Source organism: Pristis pectinata, chromosome 10 (assembly GCF_009764475.1).
Source record: "Pristis pectinata isolate sPriPec2 chromosome 10, sPriPec2.1.pri, whole genome shotgun sequence".
Taxonomy (NCBI): domain Eukaryota; kingdom Metazoa; phylum Chordata; class Chondrichthyes; order Rhinopristiformes; family Pristidae; genus Pristis; species Pristis pectinata.
This window is the reverse complement of record NC_067414.1, coordinates 95059269-95079500: the sequence shown is the minus strand read 5'-3', so window position 1 is coordinate 95079500 and position 20232 is coordinate 95059269. Positions and strand designations below refer to the sequence as shown.

Sequence of the window (20232 nt, the reverse complement as noted above, 5' to 3'; positions counted from 1 at the left end):
AATGATTTGGATGAGGATGTGGAAGGGTGGGTTAGTAAGTTTGCTTATGATACAAAGGTTGGTGGTGTTGTGGATAGTGTAGAAGGTTGCTGTAGGTTACAACAGCATATTGATAGGATGCAGAGCTGGGCTGAGAAGTGGCAGATGGAGTTCAACCCGGATAAGTGTGAAGTGATACACTTTGGGAGCTCAAATTTGAAGGCAGAATACAAGGTTAATGGCAGGACTCTTAGCACTGTGGAGGAACAGACGGATCTTGGGGTCCACGTAAATAGATCCCTTAAGGTTGCCATGCAGGTCGATAGGGTTGTTAAGAAGGCATATGGAGTGTTGGTCTTCATTAGTTGGGGTACTGAGTTCAAGAGCCGCAAGGGGATGTTGCAGCTCTATAGAACTCTGATCAGACCACGCTTGGAGTATTGTGTTCAGTTCTGGTCACCTCATTATAGGAAGGATGTGGAAGCTTTAGAGAGGGTGCAGAGGAGATTTACCAGGATGCTGCCTAGATTGGAGAGCACGTCTTATGAGGATGGGTTGAGTGAGCTCGGGCTTTTCTCTTTGGAGAGAAGGAGGACGAGAGGTGACTTGATAGAGGTGTACAAGATGATAAGAGGCATAGATCGAGTGGACAGTCAGAGACTTTTTCCCAGGGCAACAATGGCTAACACGAGGGGACATAATTTTAAGATGATTGGAGGAAGGTATAAGGGGGATATCATGGGTTAGTTTTTTTACACAGAGAGTGGTGGGTGTGTGGAACGCACTGCCGGCAGAGGTTGTGGGGGCAAATAAGGGACATTTAAGAGACTCTTAGGTAGACATATTAATGACAGAGAAATGGAGGGGTATGTGGGAGGGAAGGGTTAGATAGATCTTCGAGCAGGATAAGATGTCGGCACAACATTGTGGGCCGAAGGGCCTGTGCTGTGCCGTAGTGTTCTATGATCTATGTTCTAAATCCTAGTCCACATATGAGTGATGGGGTCTGGAATTCATTGCCTCCCTCGAAAGGGTGGTGGAAGCTGCACATGAGCACTTGAAAAACCCTAACCAACAGGACTATGGATCAAGAGTCGGGCAATGGTATCAGCCGGGGCTAGAATGGGCACAAAAGACTGAATGGCCTGACTGCACATGTCTCTGATCCAAAGGTAGGTTTGCAAAGCTATTTTGGGTGCTTGATACCAGTGAGAGTTGCTGTGTGTCTGCCAGCGTTTAGCTGAGTGATGTACCCTGGAGGAGATTGGTGAGGCAGGAAGTGGGAGAGATCAGATGTACCTGGGCAAAGGGAGAGGTGACTGGAGGAGCTCCTGGTTATAAATAGTCACCAAACAAAGTTTTCACACAGAGGGAGCAAGCACATGCACTGGATTCCAGGTAAGAAATTAAGCAAAAACCATCACAACAAGTCTTGCCAAGCTTCCTAGGAGTATACATCGCCAACAGCCTGTCCTGGTCCAACCACTCAGATGTCACGGTCAAGAAATCTCACCAGCGCCTCTACTTCCTCAGGAGGCTAAAGAAATTTGGCATGTTCCCTTTGACCTTCACCAATTTTTATCAATGTACCATAGAAGTCACCCTATCTGGATGCATCAAGGCTTGGTACGGCGACTGCTCTGCCCTGGACCGCAAGAAGCTGCAGAGAGTTGTGGACATTCCCCACATTCCCATGAACTCCTCCCAGATTCTACCACCAACCTACACACAAGGGGCAATTTACAACGGCCAATTAACCTATCCGGATGCATCAACTGCTCTGCCCGAGACTGCAAGAAACCGCAGAGAGTTGTGGACACAGCCCAGCACATCACGGAAACCAGCCTCCCCTCCATGGACTCTGTCTACACTCCTCACTGCCTTGGTAAAGCAGCCAACATAATCAAAGACCCCACCCACCCTGGACATTCTCTCTTCTCCCCCCTCCCATCAGGCAGAAGATACAAAAGCCTGAAAGCACGTACCACCAGGCTCAAGGACAGCTTCTATCCCGCTGTTATAAGACTATTGAACTGTCCCCTAGTACGGTAAGATGGACTCTTGACCTCACAATCTACCTCGTTATGACCTTGCACCTTATTGTCTGCCTGCACTGCACTTTCTCTGTAACTGTAACACATTATTCTGCATTCTGTTATTGTTTTCCCTTGTACTACCTCAATGCACTGATGCAATGAAATGATCTGTATTGACGGCATGCAAAACAACGCTTTTTCTGTACCTCGGTACATGTGTCAGCAATAAACCAATTTATCAAATTAATTTAGAGGTGCAACATTGACTGTTCCTCTCTCCAAAGATGCTGCTCGAACTGCTGAACAGTTTTCAGGTTTCTAGAACCTGCAGGGCTTTTGCCTTTGCTTGTGTGATGGGGTAGAAGGAGGGAGAGAGACGATCTGGCAATGGCGGATTTGCCCTGATCTCTTTCTCTTGACTATACAAGGTGACATTGCAGTGGAGCCACACAATGAAGTTCTTCCAGAGATTTCTTAAGCATGGCCCTTTTCGGAAACAAGGAAGTCTCCTCATGAATGGGCAGGTCACATTAAACCTTAACAGGCATGTGACAAGTGTCTAGAATTTCATCCTTACTCTGTGGAGTATTCTTTTCTTCAGAGTAATTGAAGTTTATTTATTTATTGTGGTGAATCTTTCAAACCCTGGTTTGCAATTTCCTCATGCTTGATTGTGCCAAAGTTCGGCAAACAATGCACATTAAACGTCAGCCTTTTGCTGCCGCTGTCCAAGGTCAATGAGGGAAAGGTTGAAGGTCAAGGCTTCAGACTTGGCCCAAAGCTCATGACGGTACGGGGTATCAGTGATCCTATGAGCTTTTGAGACAGTGAACGGTCAGGCCCTGGGGGGTGTTATGGACCAGAGGGACCGAGGAGTGGAAGATGCATCACATGTAGACAGGGCGGTGAAGAAGGCGTTTGGCACGCTGGCCTTCATCAGTCAGGGCACTGAGTACAGGAGTTGGGACGTTATGTTGCAGTTGGATGGGACGTTGGTGAGGCCGCACTTGGAGTATTGTGCACAGTTTTGGTCACCCTGTTATAGGAAAGATGTTACTAAACTAGAAAGAGTACAGAAAAGATTTACCAGGATGTTACCCGGACTTGGGGGCCTGAGTTACAAGGAGAGGTTGCGTAGACGAGGACTTTATCCCCCGGAACATAGGAGATTGAGGGGTGACCTGATAGGGGTATATAAGATCATGAGAGGCATAGACAGGGTGAAAGCACACAGTCTTTTTCCCAGGGAGGGGGTGCTAAAAACAAGAGGGCATAGGTTTAAGATCAGAGGGGAGAGATTTAAAAGGGACATCAGGGGCAGATTCTTCACACAAAGGGTGGTGCGTATTTGGAATGAGCTGCCAGAAATAGTGGTTGAGGCGGGCACATTAGTAACAGTTAAAAGCCATCTCGATAAGTCCATGGATAGGAGAAGTTTAGAGGGCTATGGACCAAACACGGGCAAGTGGGACTAGCTGGCTGGGCAACACAGTCGGCATGGACGAGTTGGGCCGAAGGGTCTGTTTCCGTGCTGTATGACTCAATGACTCTATCAGACCTGGATTACTGACAGCAGGCATCTCCATGCACCGGAGAGGGATTACCAGTACTCTTCCCACAAAATCCTCCAAGTCCGCCGGAGGATCGACATCCGTGTTCTTTCCCAGGCCAACATCCTCAGTGTTGAGGCATAAGAAGCTGCAGTTACTGGAATCTGGAGCAAACTGCTGGAGGAACTCAGGGGGTCAGGCAGCATCTGTGGAGGGAAAGTGTCAGTAGATGTTTCAGGTCCAGGACCCTTCATTTAGATTGAAAGATGGAGGGGAGACGGTATAAAGAGGTGAAGGAAAGAAGTGGGGCAAGAGCTGGCAGGTGACTGGTGGAGACCACAGAGGCCTGAAGCTGATGGAATCTGATAGGAGCATGGAACCAAACAAGGGAGGTGGGGAGGGCAGAGGTATCCCAGCGGGAGGAATGAGTGGCTGACGGTCTTCATCTGCCCATCTGATTCTGATTCTCATAATTTCATAAACCTCTACCAGGTCTCCCCTCAGCCTCTGACACTCCAGAGAAAACAACACACGTTTGTCCAACCTCTCCTTATATCTCATACCCTCTAATCCAGGCAGCATCCTGGGGAACCTCTTCTGCACCCTCTCCAAAGCCTCCACATCCCTCCTGTAATGGGGGTGATCAGAACTGCACACAATACTCCTGACTGCCCTTCCCAACTGTGAGTGAGTTCCATCGCCCACCCACTTGTCACCCTCCCTTCCCCACTTTTATCCCGTTGAGATTGAGAATATGATACAAATTATAAATCCATTTAAACTGCCACTGGCTTTAATCAGTGATATACTTTTAAAAAATCGCTGACGTTTGAAAGCATACCAAATGCTTCCAGATGAGGAAGAGTGGACAAGTCTAATGCAATAATTAACTTTGTGTTTAAGTATTTGTTCTTTATATTTGTGCTTTGTAAACACTGGCAAAAGTTCTGGTGGTGAAAATCATTGTGCTGGTAACCTTCAAACAAGAGTCACAGCTTTACTTAAAGAAAAACGGGCAGGTTTATGGGGAAGGGGTAGAGGACAGAACTAATGAAGATGGGCTGAATGGTCTCCTCTCCAAAGTGACAGAATCATAGAGTAATACAGCATGGAAACAGGCCCTTCAGCCCAGCTGGTCCATGCTGACCAAGATTCCCATCTAAACTGGTCCCATTTGCCTGCATTTGGCCCATGTCCCTTTCCTATCCATGTGCCTGTCCAAATGTCTTTTAAATGTTGTATTGTGTCCACCTCAGCCACTTCTTCTGGCAGCTCGTTCTATATAAGCACCACCTTCTTCATGAAGAAGTTGCCCCTCACGTCCCTTTTAAATCTTTTCCCTCTCATCTTAAACCTATGGCCCCTAGTTTTTGATTCCCTTTCCCTGGGAAAAATCCTGAGTGCATTCACCCTGTCTATGCCCCTCATGACTGTATAAGGTCACCCCTCAGTATCCTACATTCCAAGGAATGAAGTCCTAGCTTGCTCAACCTCTCCATATAACTCAGGCCCCCAAGTCCAGGCAACATCCTGGTGAATCTTTTCTGCACTCTTGCTAGCTTAATAACATCTTTCCTATAACAGGGTTACCAAAACCGTACACAATACTCCAAGTGTGGCCTCATCAACATCGTGTACAACTGCAACATCTCAGCTCCTATACGCAATGCCCTGACTGATGAAGGCCAGCGTGCCAAATGCCTTCTTCACCACCCTGTCCACCAGTGAACTATTTTCAGGGAACCGTGTACCTGTACTCCTAGGTCCCTCTGTTCCACAACGCTCCCCAGGGCCCTACCGTTCACTGTGAAAGTCCTACCTTGGCTTGACTTCCCAAAATGCAACACCTCGCACTTATCTAGATTGAACAACTTAGAGCTGCTCTGATGCTCTGTTTGAATTTGACCTCTGTCATGTATGCCAGCTCGTGCTGGTGGGTTATGGATTGCCTGCAGTGTGCGGGAGAGTGAAAGAATTCTTCTGGGGTGGATGGCAGGAGAATTAAATGGGATTAGCGCTGGATTCTTGATGGTCGGCATAGAGATAGTGGACAAAAAGGCCTGTTTCTGTCCTGTGGGACTCTAAGAGTCATTGAATCATTGAGTCTTAGAGTCCCACAGGACAGAACCTGTAGGACATCAACCTGAAATGACACCCCTGATTCTCCTTCCACAGATGCTGCCTGACCTGCTGAGTATTCTCTTTTATTTCAGATTTCCAGCATCTGCGGCATTTTATACCTCATAGTTCTGGCACTGAATTCCCTTCTTTTCTCTCTATTCTCTGCCCTTATTCACCTCTCTCTGTTTACACCTCCAGACAGATCAGTTGCAGTCAACAAACCTTTACCCCCTCTCATGTGTCATTTAGTGTCTGCTTGTCGCCACCCGATCACTAACTTTTACTGATGCACCACAGAAAGCATCCTATCTGGATGTATCACGGCTTGGTACGGCAACTGCTCTGCCCAGGACAGCAAGAAACTGCAGAGAGTTGTGGACACAGCCCAGTGCATCACGGACACCAGCCTCCCCTCCTTGGACTCTGTCTTTACCTCTCGTTGTCTTGGTGAAGCAGCCAACATAATCAAAGCCCCCACCCACCCAGGACATTCTCTCTTCTCTCCTCTTCCATCAGGTAGAAGATACAGGAGCCTGAGGGCACGTACCACCAGACTTAAGGACAGCTTCTACCCCACTGTGATAAGACTATTGAATGGTTCCCTTATACAATGAGATGGACTTTGACCTCACGATCTACCTTGTTGTGACCTTGCACCTTATTGCACTGCACTTTCTCTGTAGCTGTGACACTTTACTCTGTACTGTTATTGTTTTTACCTGTACTACCTCAATGCACTCTGTACTGACTACACTCTGTAATGAATTGACCTGTATGATCGATTTGTAAGACAAGTTTTTCACTGTACCTTGGTACAAGTGACAATAATAAACCAATACCAATACCAATACCAATATCACCAATTCCTTCTGTTCTCTCTACCCTTCCCACTTCCTTAAAGTATCTTCAATGTTTCCCTTGCCCTGCTTCTGACCAGTTCTGGTTCGCCACAGTTCTGGTCACCAAACTACAGGAAGGATGTCGTTAAGCTAGATATTTCCCAATAGACAGTCAGAGACTTTTTCCCAGGACGAAAATGGCTAACATGAGGAGGCATAATTTTAAGGCAATAGGAGGAAGGTTTAGGGGGGATGTCAGAGGTAAGTTTTTCACACAGAGAGTGGTGGGTGCGTGGAACGCACTGCCTGCAGAGGTTGTGGGGGCAGATACATTAGGGACATTTAAGACGCTCTTAGATAGACACATGAATGATAGAGAAATGGGGAGCTATGTGGGAGGGAAGGGTTAGATAGATCTTAGAGCAGGATAAAATGTCGGCACAACATTGTGGGCCGAAGGGCCTGTGCTGTGCTGTAGTGTTCTATGTTCTATAGCAGCTGCTTCCAACCTTCACACTGCCTTCCTCTCTTTCCACCCCCGCTTTACTCTATCTGCCTCTCTTTTTTTTCTCTCTTTGTCTGCCTTCACCTATCGTTCACCTGCCACTCAGCCTGGCGGTACGTTCTTTCAGGCTTTTGTATCTCCTGCCCCATGGAAGGGGGGAGAAGAGAGAACGACTGAGGTGGGTGGGTCTTTGATTATGCTGGCTGCTTTACCGAGGCAACGAGAGGTGTAGGCAGAGTCCACGGAGGGGAGGCTGGTGTCCGTGATGCGCTGGGCTGTGTCCACAACTCTCTGCAGTTTCCTGTGGTCTAGGGCAGAGCAGTTGCTGTACCAAGCCGTGATGCATCCAGATAGGATGCTTTCTATTGTGCATCGATAAAAATTGGTGAGGGTCAAAGGGGACATGCGGAATTTCTTTGGAGGAAGTAGAGGCAAAAACAATACCAGAATGCAGAACAAAGTGTTACAGGTATGGAGAAAGTGCAGTGCAGGCAGACAAATAAAGTGCAAGACCATGACGAGGTAGATTGTGAGGTCAGGAGATCTTTATTGTACATGAGGTCCATTCAAGAGTCTTATAACAGCGGGATAGAAGCTGTCCTTGAGCCTGGTGGTACGTGCTTTCAGGCTTTTGTATCTTCTGCCTGATGGGAGGGGAGAGAAGAGAGAATGTCCGGGGCAGGAGGGGCCTTTGAATCTGCTTTCCCAAGGCATAAACCTCAGGTAAATAAGAAGTGCAGATGCTGTAAATCTGAAATAAAAAACAGAGAATGCAAGAAATACTCAGCAGGTCATGCAGCATCTGGGGGGGGGGGTGGTGAAAGACAGAGTTAATGTTTCAGGCCTTTGGGCAAATAAAATAAAACGTGGCATTGACCGATTGTCTGGAGAACAGGAATATGCTTTCTCAGCTAGCTAAAAACTCCTCTTTTCTGAGAAACATGATGGTGTGGAATCAGAGATGTAACCTGCTTCCAAAGAAATCACTATGTATGTTTTCCTTCCCTTGTTGATAATTCCTGCACTGAACTCAGCCCCAGTTGTCAAAGACCAGCACATCTCCCTGTGCCAATATCTCCAGACATGCTTTTAATTAGTCACACCTCAGTTCTGAGGTGGAGACTTGGAAACCATTCAATGATCCCTGCCGACAGTGCATTTCAATATAAAGATAAGCCATACATGATTGGACAACAGCGATGGAGTGCGGCACAGAGGGTGTGGTGATGTGTGGAGTGGCCGAAGCTCTGCACCATTGTTATTTACATTTGGATACCTCCATGGCAACTGGGGAAATAAACAGATCTGGAATTTGAAAAAACAAATAAATTTAGCCTCAGTAACGGTGACCATGTGAAAACCCAATTGGTTCACTCATATCCCTTGGGAAGGAAGTTTGCTGCCTTCACTCCCAGTGTGGTCCGTAGGTGACTCCATTCCTACCTCTGTGATCGGCACATCGTGGTATTAGAGATGGACAATAGATGCTGGCAGCTGTCCAGATCCAATTCATGAATAAAGAAAATCCCCATGTGGACAGACTGTATTTGTGTGAATAACTTACACCAGTCCTGGATGTATATCATGGGACCAGGCTCTCCCAGGAACTGGAAGTCTCCACCTGGTAAGTAAGCTGCTTCTTCGATATTTATTCACTGCTTTTCCCTGTATCTTGGTACAGAGAGTCATGCAGCACGGAAGCAGGCCCTTCGGCCCAACTGGTCCATGCTGACCAATATTCCCATCTAATCTAGTCCCATTTGCCTGTGTTTGGCCCATGTCCCTCTCAACCTTTCCTATCCATGCACTTGTGCAAGTATCTTTCAAAAGTTGTTTTGTACCTGCCTCAACTACTTCCTCTGGCAGCTCGTTCCATAAATGCATCACCCTCTGGGTGAAATAGTTGCCCTTCAGGTTGCTATTAAATCTCACCTTAAGTCTATGCCCTCTACTTCTTGATTCCCCAACCCTGGGGAAAAAAAGACTGTGTGCATTCACCCTATCCATACCCCTCATGATTTTGTGCGCCTCAGTAAAATCACCCCTACACTCCAATGAATGAAGTCACGACCTGCTCAACCTCTCCCTTTAACTCAGTCCCTCGAGTCCCGGCAACATCCTCGTAAACCTCCTCTGTACATGTGACAATAATAAACCAATTACCGATTTATGATCGAGTCCCAGTGTATTTGTTAAGACAAATTGGCGAGGAGTATGTAAGTGTGACAGTTTGCACCTCAAGGACAAACACATACCTGCCTCACGTAGAAGGCTGGCACTGTTTCTGAAGGGTGATGGCAGTTTGGAACTGAAGAGCAGCCAGCCTCAGTGTGTGAGCCATAGGCAGTGAGGTACTGAGAGCAGGGTGACACAGGGAGAGGAAACAGGCAGTGCCAGTGAGTGCAGTGACAGCTGGCCTGTGTGACAGTGGGCAAGTGTGGGTCCCGGACAGTGTACTGTCTGCAGAGTGGGGAGTGGGAATTAGGCCGGTGATCCCATCCTCGTGGAGAAGGTTGGGAACGCACGGTGCGGCCAGAGGAGTGATGTAAGGTGTGCTCGCACGTGCACATGCACGTGTGAACATATGTGTGCGTGTGTGCATGTGAGTGCATGTGTGTGTCAGTGTACGTCTGTGTGACTGTGTCTGCGTGTGCATGTGTGTGTCTGTATATGTGTGCCTGTACATGCATGTGGATGTACAGTATGTGTGCGAGTCTGTGCTTGCATGTGTGTCTGTTACTGTTCACATGCATGCATGTTTGTGTTTGCGTCGACATGTGCGATGGTGTGTATGTACTATGAATATGTGTATGCATGTGTGTTTGAGTGTGTGTGTGTGCACATGTATGAGTGTGTGTGTGTGTGCATGTGTGTGTATATACATGTGTGTCATGGAGTTATAGAGTTGTACAGCAAAGAAACAGTCCCTTCGGCCCACCATATCCATGCTAACCTTTTTGTCCATCTACACTAATCCCATTTGCCTGCATTAGGACCCTATCCTTCTAAGCCTTGCCTATTCAATTGTCTGTCTAAATGTCACTTAAACATAACACCACCTCCTCTGGCAGCACATTCCAGAAATCAACCACTCTGTGTAAAAAACTTACCCCTCAGATCCCCTTTAAAACACCTTTCTCTCACCTTTAACCTGTGCCCTTTTGGTTTTGATGCTCTACCATGGGAAAAAGATTCTGACCCTTTAACCTCTCTATGCCTCCTCTCAGGACACCTCTCAGCCTCCTTCGGTCCAGGGAAAACAAGCCCAGCCTGTCCAGTCTCTTCCCATAACTAAAGCCCTCCAATCCTGGTGCATGCACTCTCTCCAGCACAGACACATCCTTCCTACAGTGAGGCGACCAGAGCTACTGTATATACAAAGCTCCAAGTGCAGCCTAACCAGTGGTTTATAAAGTTATAACAGAACATTCCAAATTTTATATTCTACGTCCCGACCTACAAAGGGAAAAATGCCATAAACCTTCTTCACCTCCCTACCTTTCAAAGAACTATGGACTTGGACCCCAAAGTCTCTCTGTCCTGTGCTGGGCTGTGTCCACACCTCTCTGAAGTTTCTTGTGGTCTTGGGCAGAGCAGTTACCATACCAAGCCGTGATTCATCCGGATAGGATGCTTTCTGTAGTGCATCCACAGTTCAATTCCAACGTTCAAATCCATTTGCAAATCCTCAAGGAATGAATCAGCCCATGCCTGCATGCAATACTGAGACAACACTGAGGCATAGGCTGATGAATGTCAAGTGACATTTGTGTCACAAAAATGCCATGCAGTGACCATCTCTAACAAGGATGAATCTAACCGCCTACCCTCGACATTCAATAGAATGTGTTATTTGGAATAATGGGCTTTGCTCTTAATTTATACAATTCTTTGACTCCGAACAACTCCTAAGAGTCTGTTCATTCACAACACTGACAACTGGACCTTTTTGAACCCTCCCCACCATCGAGGACATCTTCAAGAGGTGGCGCCCCAAGAAGGTGGCATCCATCACTAACTACCCTCACCACCCAGGACATGCCCTCTTCTCGTTACTACCACTGGGGAGGAGGTACAGGAGCCTGCAGACCTGCACTCAATGATTCAGGAACAGCTTCTTCCCCTCCGCCATCAGATTTCTGAACGGTCCATGAACCCGTGAACACTACCCTGTTATTCCTTTTTTTATTAGAACTTCCAGTAGTATAATAACAACAATATTCATAGAATTACATGTCCTCGTAACTTAGTATCAGCCTTTATCAACCAAGATCCAGTGGAGTAGCTGAATGATCAATCAAAATAAAATGCAAGAAAGGATGAAATATTGTTGGGATTTTCAACTGTTTCCAGGAAAGATTATTTGGCATGAAAACCACAATGATGCTGGAGGAACTCAGCAGGCCAGGCAGCATCCATGGAGAAAAGCAGGCGGTCAATGTTTCGGGTCAGGCCCCTTCTTCAGGACTCTGACCCTTCCTCACGAGTCCTGAGGAAGGGTCCTGACCCGAAACGTCGACCGCCTGCTTTTCTCCGCAGATGCTGCCTGGCCTGCTGTGTTTCTCCAGCATCATTGTGGTTTTCATCTAGATTCCAGCATCTGCAGTCCTTTGTTTCTCTAAGGTTATATGGCAATCTTGCTGTTGGAATGCGGTCCTATTCCATGTAATGCCATAAGCTAAACACTAGCCAGACTCCTTATAAAAGAACAAGTTTGTTTAGTGTGACCAAAACTTAATCATAAAGGGGCTACATGTTGCATTTCACTAAGAGATTTTTCATTGATGACTTATCCGAGCAATGGGTTTTCCAGAACAAACTGACTACAGGCAAGTGGAAATTAAGATGTTTGTGGTTCCAAGTAGTGTCTTGTCCAAATTGCTGATAAAATCAGGAGCATGTACAGAAACCATATGGTTCCAGTGAGAGAGATGTACGCACTTGGCCAACGTATGAGATGTGGCAAACTGTGCTTCCGACAGATGTCAGGACGACATGCCAATGGTCAGAGCCCTTGTTGCCTGTAACACCGCCAACTAAACTACAGGAAGCAGTGTGCCCCAGGAGAATGGGTCTGTTGGACAGGATTGTGTAGATAGTTTGGGAAGTGGGAAGACCTGTGAGAAGATCGAACAACATCTGCAGACCTTTGGCGTGAGTAAACCCAGGGTTTCCTGGTTAATTATAAAACTAAAATATAATTTGATTTTTTTTAAGTGGGGGTTAATTCCACATGTAAGTGTTGTTAGATAACAGTAAAACAATGTATTGTGTTTTCATCTGTGGATGTACAATATTAGAATGGTTTTGGTATTGGTTTATTATTGTCACTTGTACTGAGGTACAGTGAAAAACTTGTCTTGCATACCGATCGTACAGGTCAATTCATTACACAGTGTGGTTACATTGAGTTAGTACAGAATGCATTGAGGTAGTACAGTTCAAAACAATAATGGTACATGCGACACTCCTGCTGGATCTAAACAACCGAGGGAGACTTGGTTGAGTCTGGAGGACTGGAGGACTCCTGATATCATCGTGTTTTTCAGACTGGAGGACTCCATATGTAGTTTGTTTGAGTGCGTGGCCTTTGTAAATAAACCCCAACTTGTTTGAATTTTTTTCCTGAGTCCTAATGTATCTGTTAAGATTAAAATATAAAAAAAATGCTGGAAATCTGAAACAAAACCAGAAGATGCTGCAAAAAAACTCAAGAAGGCAGCGTCCATCACTAAGGAATCTCACCACCCGGGACAATAAATCTAGCCAGTGATAATAAACCTATAAATCTGATTCTGATTCTAGATCAGGCAGCGCTTATGGAAAGAGAAACAGTATTAACGTTTCAGGCCAGAGACCTTCGTCAGAGCTGGAAGGAAACAAGTTAGCTTTCAGTTGCATAGAAGGTGGTGAGGAATAGGCAGGACAAGGGGGAGTACCTCTGATAGGGTGAGACCAAGTGGGTTAATGTGGAAGCAGATTGGGCTTCTTTGTTTGTGTTATGTTTTACGAGAACGAAAGTGAGCCATTGGCAGGCAGAAATGGCAAGTTCTTGCACAGCTGGAAAGAAAGAGTGAGTCACCTAACATTGAAGACTTTGATATTGAGTCCAGACAGCTGCAACAAGTCCAGATTGAAGAAGAGACTTTGTTCCTCGTTGCAACAGTGCAGGAGATCACAGGCTGGAAGGTCAGAGGGGGAGTGGGGACGGCGAATTAAAATGGCAGGCATCCCAGATCTCAGCGTCGCCCCTGCAGACTGAACGCAGGTGATCCACGAAGCGGGTCACCCAATCTGTGTTTGGTCTCTCCAGCATAGAGGAGACCACATTGCGAGCACCGAATGCAGTTCGCTAGATTGGAAGAAGAGCGTTGAAATGTGCTTCACTTGGAAGGATTGTCTGAGTACCTAGATAGTGGGAAGAGGTGAAAGGACAGGTATTGTATCTCCTGCGGTTGTATGAGAATGCCTATTTGCTATGATTTTGCATTGTCTGTACTTCATGTGGAATTGTTATTGGTTTATTATTGTCACGTGTACTGAGATACAGTGAAAAGCTTTTGTTTTGTGTAGCACCAAATCAGATCATTCCATACATAAATACATCAAGGTAGTAAAAATGGAAAACAGAATGCAGAATATAGTGTTACAGGGTCACGACGAGGTAGACTGGGAGATCAGGAGTTCATCTTTAGCGTGTGAGAGTCTCTTAGCGGTGGGATAGAAGCTGTTCTTGAGTTTGGTGGTACATGTTCTCAGGCTTTTGTATCTTCAGCCTGAAGAAGGAAGAGAGAATGATCAGGGCGGGGGGGGGGGGGGGGTCCTTGATCATGTTGGCTCTTTCCCCGTGGCAGCGGGAGTCAATGGAAGGGAGGCTGGGGATCTTCAGTGAAGGTTTAGGACCCCCTGCTCAGCCGAATTGCATCCATGAGTCAAAGAAGTTATGGGTGGGGGTACCCACGCCCGATGGAAATCCTGTGGGACTGTTGCCTGCCATTTTAACCCAAACCTCAATAGGCCTTCAATATAAGCTGCAGGTAGGTCTCGATGAATATAAAACCGATCAAAGAGAGTCAGAAAAGTTGTTTGTTTTTTGTGACAGGATCAAAAATAGGAGTTATATTGTTACTCATAAATGTAATAGGAACTTCAAGAGGAAATTTCTCCCCAGGGAGTGATGGAAATGTGTAACTCACTTCCAGAGGGAATGGTTAGGGTGAGTAGTGCAGATGTATTTAGGGGGAGGTTTGATAGGTACATGAGCAATAGAGGGATATGTTTCTGGGGTAGGAGGAGACGCAGGTGCAGAGAGGATGATACGGACCAGTTGGGAGCGATAGATGTTGTGTTCTAACCCTTCCCTCTCGAAATGTTGGGCATTCACTTTGCGATCCTTGGGAAAAGGGTTCAAATCCACCCCGAACTGTAAGAGTGGAAGGAATTGTGGTTGTTGGATTGGAAGCCAGGTGAGTCAGAAAGCTCCCACTCTAGGTGCTTAAGAGCCAAAGTCAAAGTCAGGTTTATTGTCAAGTACATGTGTGCACAGGTTCAATGAAAAATCTTACTTGCAGCAGCATCACAGGAACAGAGCACCAGATAAGCAGCATTCACAAGACAAACATAAATTATACACAATTTTTACTAGCCGGAGCCATATAGCACAGAAAAAGGCCCTTTGGCCCACCTTGTCTATGCTGACCATATACACTAATCCCACTTACAAGCACTTCTACGAGTTGGAAATTTAAGTATTCTTCTTGATGCATCTGAAACGTTGCGAGGGTCTCTGTCTCTGCTACCCGTCAGATCCGCTCTAAACCTCGTCTTCTTTACCCTAAAGCTTGACATAAAAACTAGGCCACAGGAATTCAGCCTGGCAGAGGGAGTGCTGCGTGTCAGTGGTTCGGCCTTCCGAATGAGGTATTAAACCACGTCCGATTTACTCCCTCAACTGCCCTGGCCAATACATACCCCCTAATGTAGTCTAAAACAAATGACTTGGCCTCTACCATCTTGTGTGAGCTTGCTGTGTACAATTCGGCTGGCACTTGTGCTATAGAGTGACTGCAGATAACAAGTCCCTCCTCGTTCACATCCTGAAGCGTATGTGAAAGGAACTATATAACTGCAAGGCCTTCCATTTGAGACGCTGGAGATTCAGGCAGGGATTTAAAGATGTTGTCATTCCTGGCATGGCTCCCGTCCATACTCGAACAGTTTATACTCACCACAGAAAGGCAGTTAAACAGTCATATCAGGAAATGTCAAAACCTTCTCACAGCCAATGCTGCCAATAGATTTTACAATGAACAATAGCTGCAATATGATATAACGGAGCATCTTCAAAGAGCCCAAAGAGTGCCTCAAGGTTCTTTCTGGTGGAAGAACGAACAGGATGAATCATCAAGACGCAGGCGACATTGGGACGTGGGGTGTTAAAGGGATATCAGGGCCAATTTTCCATTGGGAAGATGGAAGAGCTTCAACACAATAGATTTCCTTATGATATAGAAAACCATTCAGCCCATCAAGTCTTTGCCAGGGAAGTCCTTTTCCCCACTAATTTATTGCGTTTATTCTCCCCACATTCTCATCAACTTCCCCCCAGATTCTACCCCTCACCCACACACTGGGGGGGGGGGGGTTTGGGTGGGTGGGGGGTGCAATTTACAGTGGTCAATTAACCCACCGACCCAGCATGTCTTTGGGATGTGGGAGGAAACCGGAGCGCCCGCGGGAAACCCACACGGTCACAGGGAGAAACGTGCAGGTAGTGCCCGAGGTCGGGATCGAACCTGGGTCTCAGATGCTGTGAGGCAGCAGCTCTACTTGCTGCGCCACTGTGCTGCCCAGTTATTGCGCTGGGGTAATGTGATTTACCATTTGTCTCCTTGATTTCCTTGTACCCTCTATTTTTCTACGGGTCAACCTTCTTGCTTTATCTCTTTCTTTTTCTGCTTTACTTCCTAAGCACTCTTTCTATATTTCTTTTGTTCCTTCTGTGGCTATTTCTCTTAGTTATCTGCTACCATTCCCCCTTGTTCTTGCCTTCTAGATCAGTAGGTCCATAGAGTTTAGATTCATAGAGTCATACAGCACAGAGACAGGACGTTCGGCCCAACTCGTCCATGCTGACCAAGATGCCTACCTGGGCTAATCCCACTTGCCTGTGTGTGGCCCATATCCCTCTAAACCTTTCCTATCCACCTACCTGTCCAAATGTTTTTCAGATGTTGTAAATGTACCCATGTCGTTCCGCATGCCCACCACCCTCTAGGTGAAGACGTTGCCCCTCAGGTCTCCAAATTACCTTTTTATCTCTTTCTGTAACTTCTCCTCCCCACTGTCCCCTCCTGCTCAATCTATAGGTTCAATCCCTCCACTTGATTTCTCCCCACATGCCTCTCTCCTTCTCCTCCCTGGGTCTAACTGGCACACTCCTTCCTTCTTCATTCTCAAACGCTGAAAAAAAAATCCTTTCAAAAGAACTACCTTGTTTTTTCATGTTATCTCCAAGCTGCAGTGTCAGTTTTGATTTAATTGAATGCCCCGCAAATGTAATTACACCTGCCTGTGAACGGACTGACTAATAATGCAATGTCAAAGAGAGCAACTTTTTTGAGTCCTTTAGGATTGTGTTAGAATATCCAGAAGTAATTTCCAGGGAGATGTAGAAGGAAGTGGAGAACGACTGGATGGCTGTATTTTGGGCGGCACAGTTTCACAGCTGCTGGTGATGCACCCTCAGAGCACTAACCAGCCTCCCCTTCATGGACTCTGTCTACACTTCTCGCTGCCTCGATAAAGCAGCCAGCATAATCAAAGACCCCACCCACCCCGGACATTCTCTCTCCTCTCCCTCTCCCATCAGGCAGAAGATACAAAAGCCTGAAAACACGTACCACCAGGCTCAAGGACAGCTTCTATCCCACTGTTGTAAGACTATTGGATGGTCCCCTAGTACGATCAGATGGGCTCTTGACCTAACAATTTACCTCGTAATGGCTTTGCACCTTATTGTCTGCCTGCACTGCACTTTCTCTGTAACTGTGACACTTTATTCTGCATTCTGTTATTGTTTTACTTTGTACCACCTCAATGCACTGTTGTAATGACATGATCTGTGTGGATGGTATGCAAGACAAGTTTTTCACTGTCCCTTGGTACATGTGACAATAATAAACCAATTTACCAATTTAATCCTGACTTTGGGTGCTGTCTGCGTGGAGTTTGAGTGGGTTTCCTCCGGGTGCTCTGGTTTCCTCCCACCTCCCAAAGACGTGCGGGTCGGTGGGTTAATTGGCCCGAGTTTGTGGGTCATTTGTAGAATCTGGAGCAAGTTAACGGGAATGTGGGAAGAATCATGTATGATCAGTGCAAATGAGTGGCTAATAATTGGCATGGACTCGATAGGCTGAAGGGCCTGTTTCTGTGTTGTATCTCTTAATGACTCATTGAGTACAAGAGTTGGGATGTCATGTTACAACTGTACAAGGTGTTGGTGAGATCACGCTTGGAGTATTGTGTGTAGTTCTGGTTTTCTGATCAATAGGAGGGATGTCACTAAGCTGGAAAGGGTGCAGAAAATATTCACGAAGACTGGAGGGCTTGACTTATGGAGACTAAATAGGCCGGGACTGTTTTCCCTGGAGCGAGGGAGGCTGAGAGGTGACCCTATAGAGGTTTATAAAATCATGAGGGGCATAGATAAGGTGGATGGTCACAGCCTTTTCCCCAGGGTAGGGGAGACTAAAACTAGAGGGCACAGGTTTAAGGTGAGAGGGGAAAGATTTAAAGGGGACCTGAGTGGCATGTTTTTCACAGAGGGTGCTGGTTATGTGGAACGAGCTGCCACAGGAAGTGGTAGGTATATTTACATTTAAAATACATTTAGACAGGTACATGGATAGGAAAGGTTGAGAGGGATATGGGCCAAATGCAACTGGCTCTCTTAGGCAACTTGGTTGGCATGGATACGTGGGATTAAATGGCCTGTTCCAATGCTGTATAACTCTATGACTATGAAAACTGGCATAAACTTGATGGGCGAAATGGCCTCCTTCTCTGCTAACATGATTCTGCCACACCGAAAGATGCTATAAAGATGAGATGCTTACTTTCTGCTTTCCAAGGGGTAGATAAAGGAGTCCGTTGTGGGCAGTGGGCAGCACTCTGGAGTCAGCCGGCTGTGGATTCAAGACTCGCTGGAAAGGCTTGAGCAGGTAATCTGGGCAGTGCACAAAGTGGCCTCTGTTCCCTACACTACAACAGAGCACCCACTTCAGAAGGACCTCACAGTACCTGGGCTCTCTGCGCGAGGTGTTGAACAAATTCACGGAGACAGAGGTTCCCACATGCACTGATGCGGGAGCCCACTCCACACAACGTGGCAAACCAGAGCAACCAATCACCTGAGGCTGTCCTTAAAGGGGTAACGGCCTTAAAGAAACAATTACCTTCTTTTTTAACTCTTAATATTACGTACACCACAGATCTCACTGGCTGTAAAGTGTCCCGGGAAATGGTGAAATGATGAAGGTGATCGAAGAAAAGTAAGAAGCCACGGACGACCATGTGGAGGTATGTAATGCTTTGGACAGGTCAGTTAGAGTCATTGAGCTGTACAACACAGAAAAAGGCCCTTTGGCCCACATGTATCATGCCGACCAAGATGTATATTCAAGCTAATCTCATTTCCCAGTACTTGACCCATATCCTTCTAAACTCTTCTCATCCACATACCTGTCCACATACTTCTTAAATGTACTTGCCTCACCCACTTCCTCTGGCATCTGGTTCTCAGTGTAAACGAAGTTTCTCCTCAGGCTCTTAGCAAACCTTTCACCTCTAAGCTTAAAATTGTGTTCTCTAGTTTTCAATTTCCCCAACCCTGGAAAATAAATCCGCCCACCCTATCTGTGCCTCTCATGATTTTACATACCTCTGTGTGATCAACCCCTCAGTCTCCTACTCTTACAGCAGACAAACTCCTGCAAGGAATCAACATCTGGCTTCCACCGGATACTGAACCATTCCACACTCCTGCATGTTGGAGCAATTCAAGGGGAGTTTATTGTCAGGTGCACAAGTACGGTGAGGCACAGGTCCAATGAAAACCTTGCTTGCAGCAGCATCACAGGCACGTAGGTACAGACAATACACATAACATAAAATATACAAGGCAGTGAAGCAAACTGCACTTCCTGCCTGACGGTAACAGCGAGAAGAGGGCATGACCCGGATGGTGGGGATCCTCGATGATAGACGCTGCCGTCTTGAGGTTGCGCCTCCTGCAGATATAGATATGGTAGCTGGATCCAGGTGAGGGGGGGTAATTGGCAGATGGAGGAGGGGAAAGTGGCCATCTCCCCTCTACTATTTCAGTCCAGATGAGGGGCCTTAAAATTTAAATTAAATTTTTAAATTTTAAATTAAATTAAATTTTCTAAAAAAATTTTATTTACAGCGTGGTAACAGGCTCTTCCGGCCCGACGAGTCCATTTTAAACCCCCAAATTAACCTACCCGTACGTCTTTAGAATGTGGGAGGAAACCGGAGCACCCGGAGGAAACCCACGCAGACACAGGGAGAACGCACAAACTCCTTACAGACAGCGACGGGAATTGAACACCGTTCGCTGGCGCTGTAATAGCATTATGCTAACCGCTACGCTACCGTGCTGCCCAAAATCACGTTCCTGCCCAGGATCGAACTGGGGACCTTTCGCATGTGAGGCAAACGTGATAACCGCTACACCACAGAAACCTGAAACGTCGACTGTCCAATTCCCCTCCACAGATGCTGCCTGACCCGCTGAGTTCCTCCAGCAGGCCTTTCGGAAGTCAAAGTCAAAGCCCAGTTTATTGTCATGTGCAAGGAATTGTGGAAGGAGAGAGTGGAAGGAATTGTGGTTGTTGGATTGGAAGCCAGGTGAGTCAGAAAGCTCCCACTCTAGGTGCTTAAGAGCCAAAGTCAAAGTCAAGTTTATTGTCAAGTACATGAGTGCACAGGTGCAATGAAAAACTTACTTGCAGCAGCATCACAGGCACAGACCATCAGATACACAACATTCACAAGAAGAACATAAATTAAACATAAATTATACACAACTTTTACAAGAAAGAACACAACTAGAACAATAAAAAACAAAGTCCATTTTAGTGCAAAGTGATCAAAGTGGTCACAGTGTTGCTAGACTAGTG

At 46.4% G+C, this 20232-nt stretch overlaps 1 non-coding gene across 1 annotated transcript; it reads right to left on the bottom strand.

The window, feature by feature from the left end:
- Positions 1-19722: 19722 nt before the first annotated feature.
- Positions 19723-19795, bottom strand: trnav-cac (transfer RNA valine (anticodon CAC)). Its single transcript has one exon. It is a non-coding gene; the product is annotated as a tRNA-Val (tRNA).
- Positions 19796-20232: the final 437 nt, after the last annotated feature.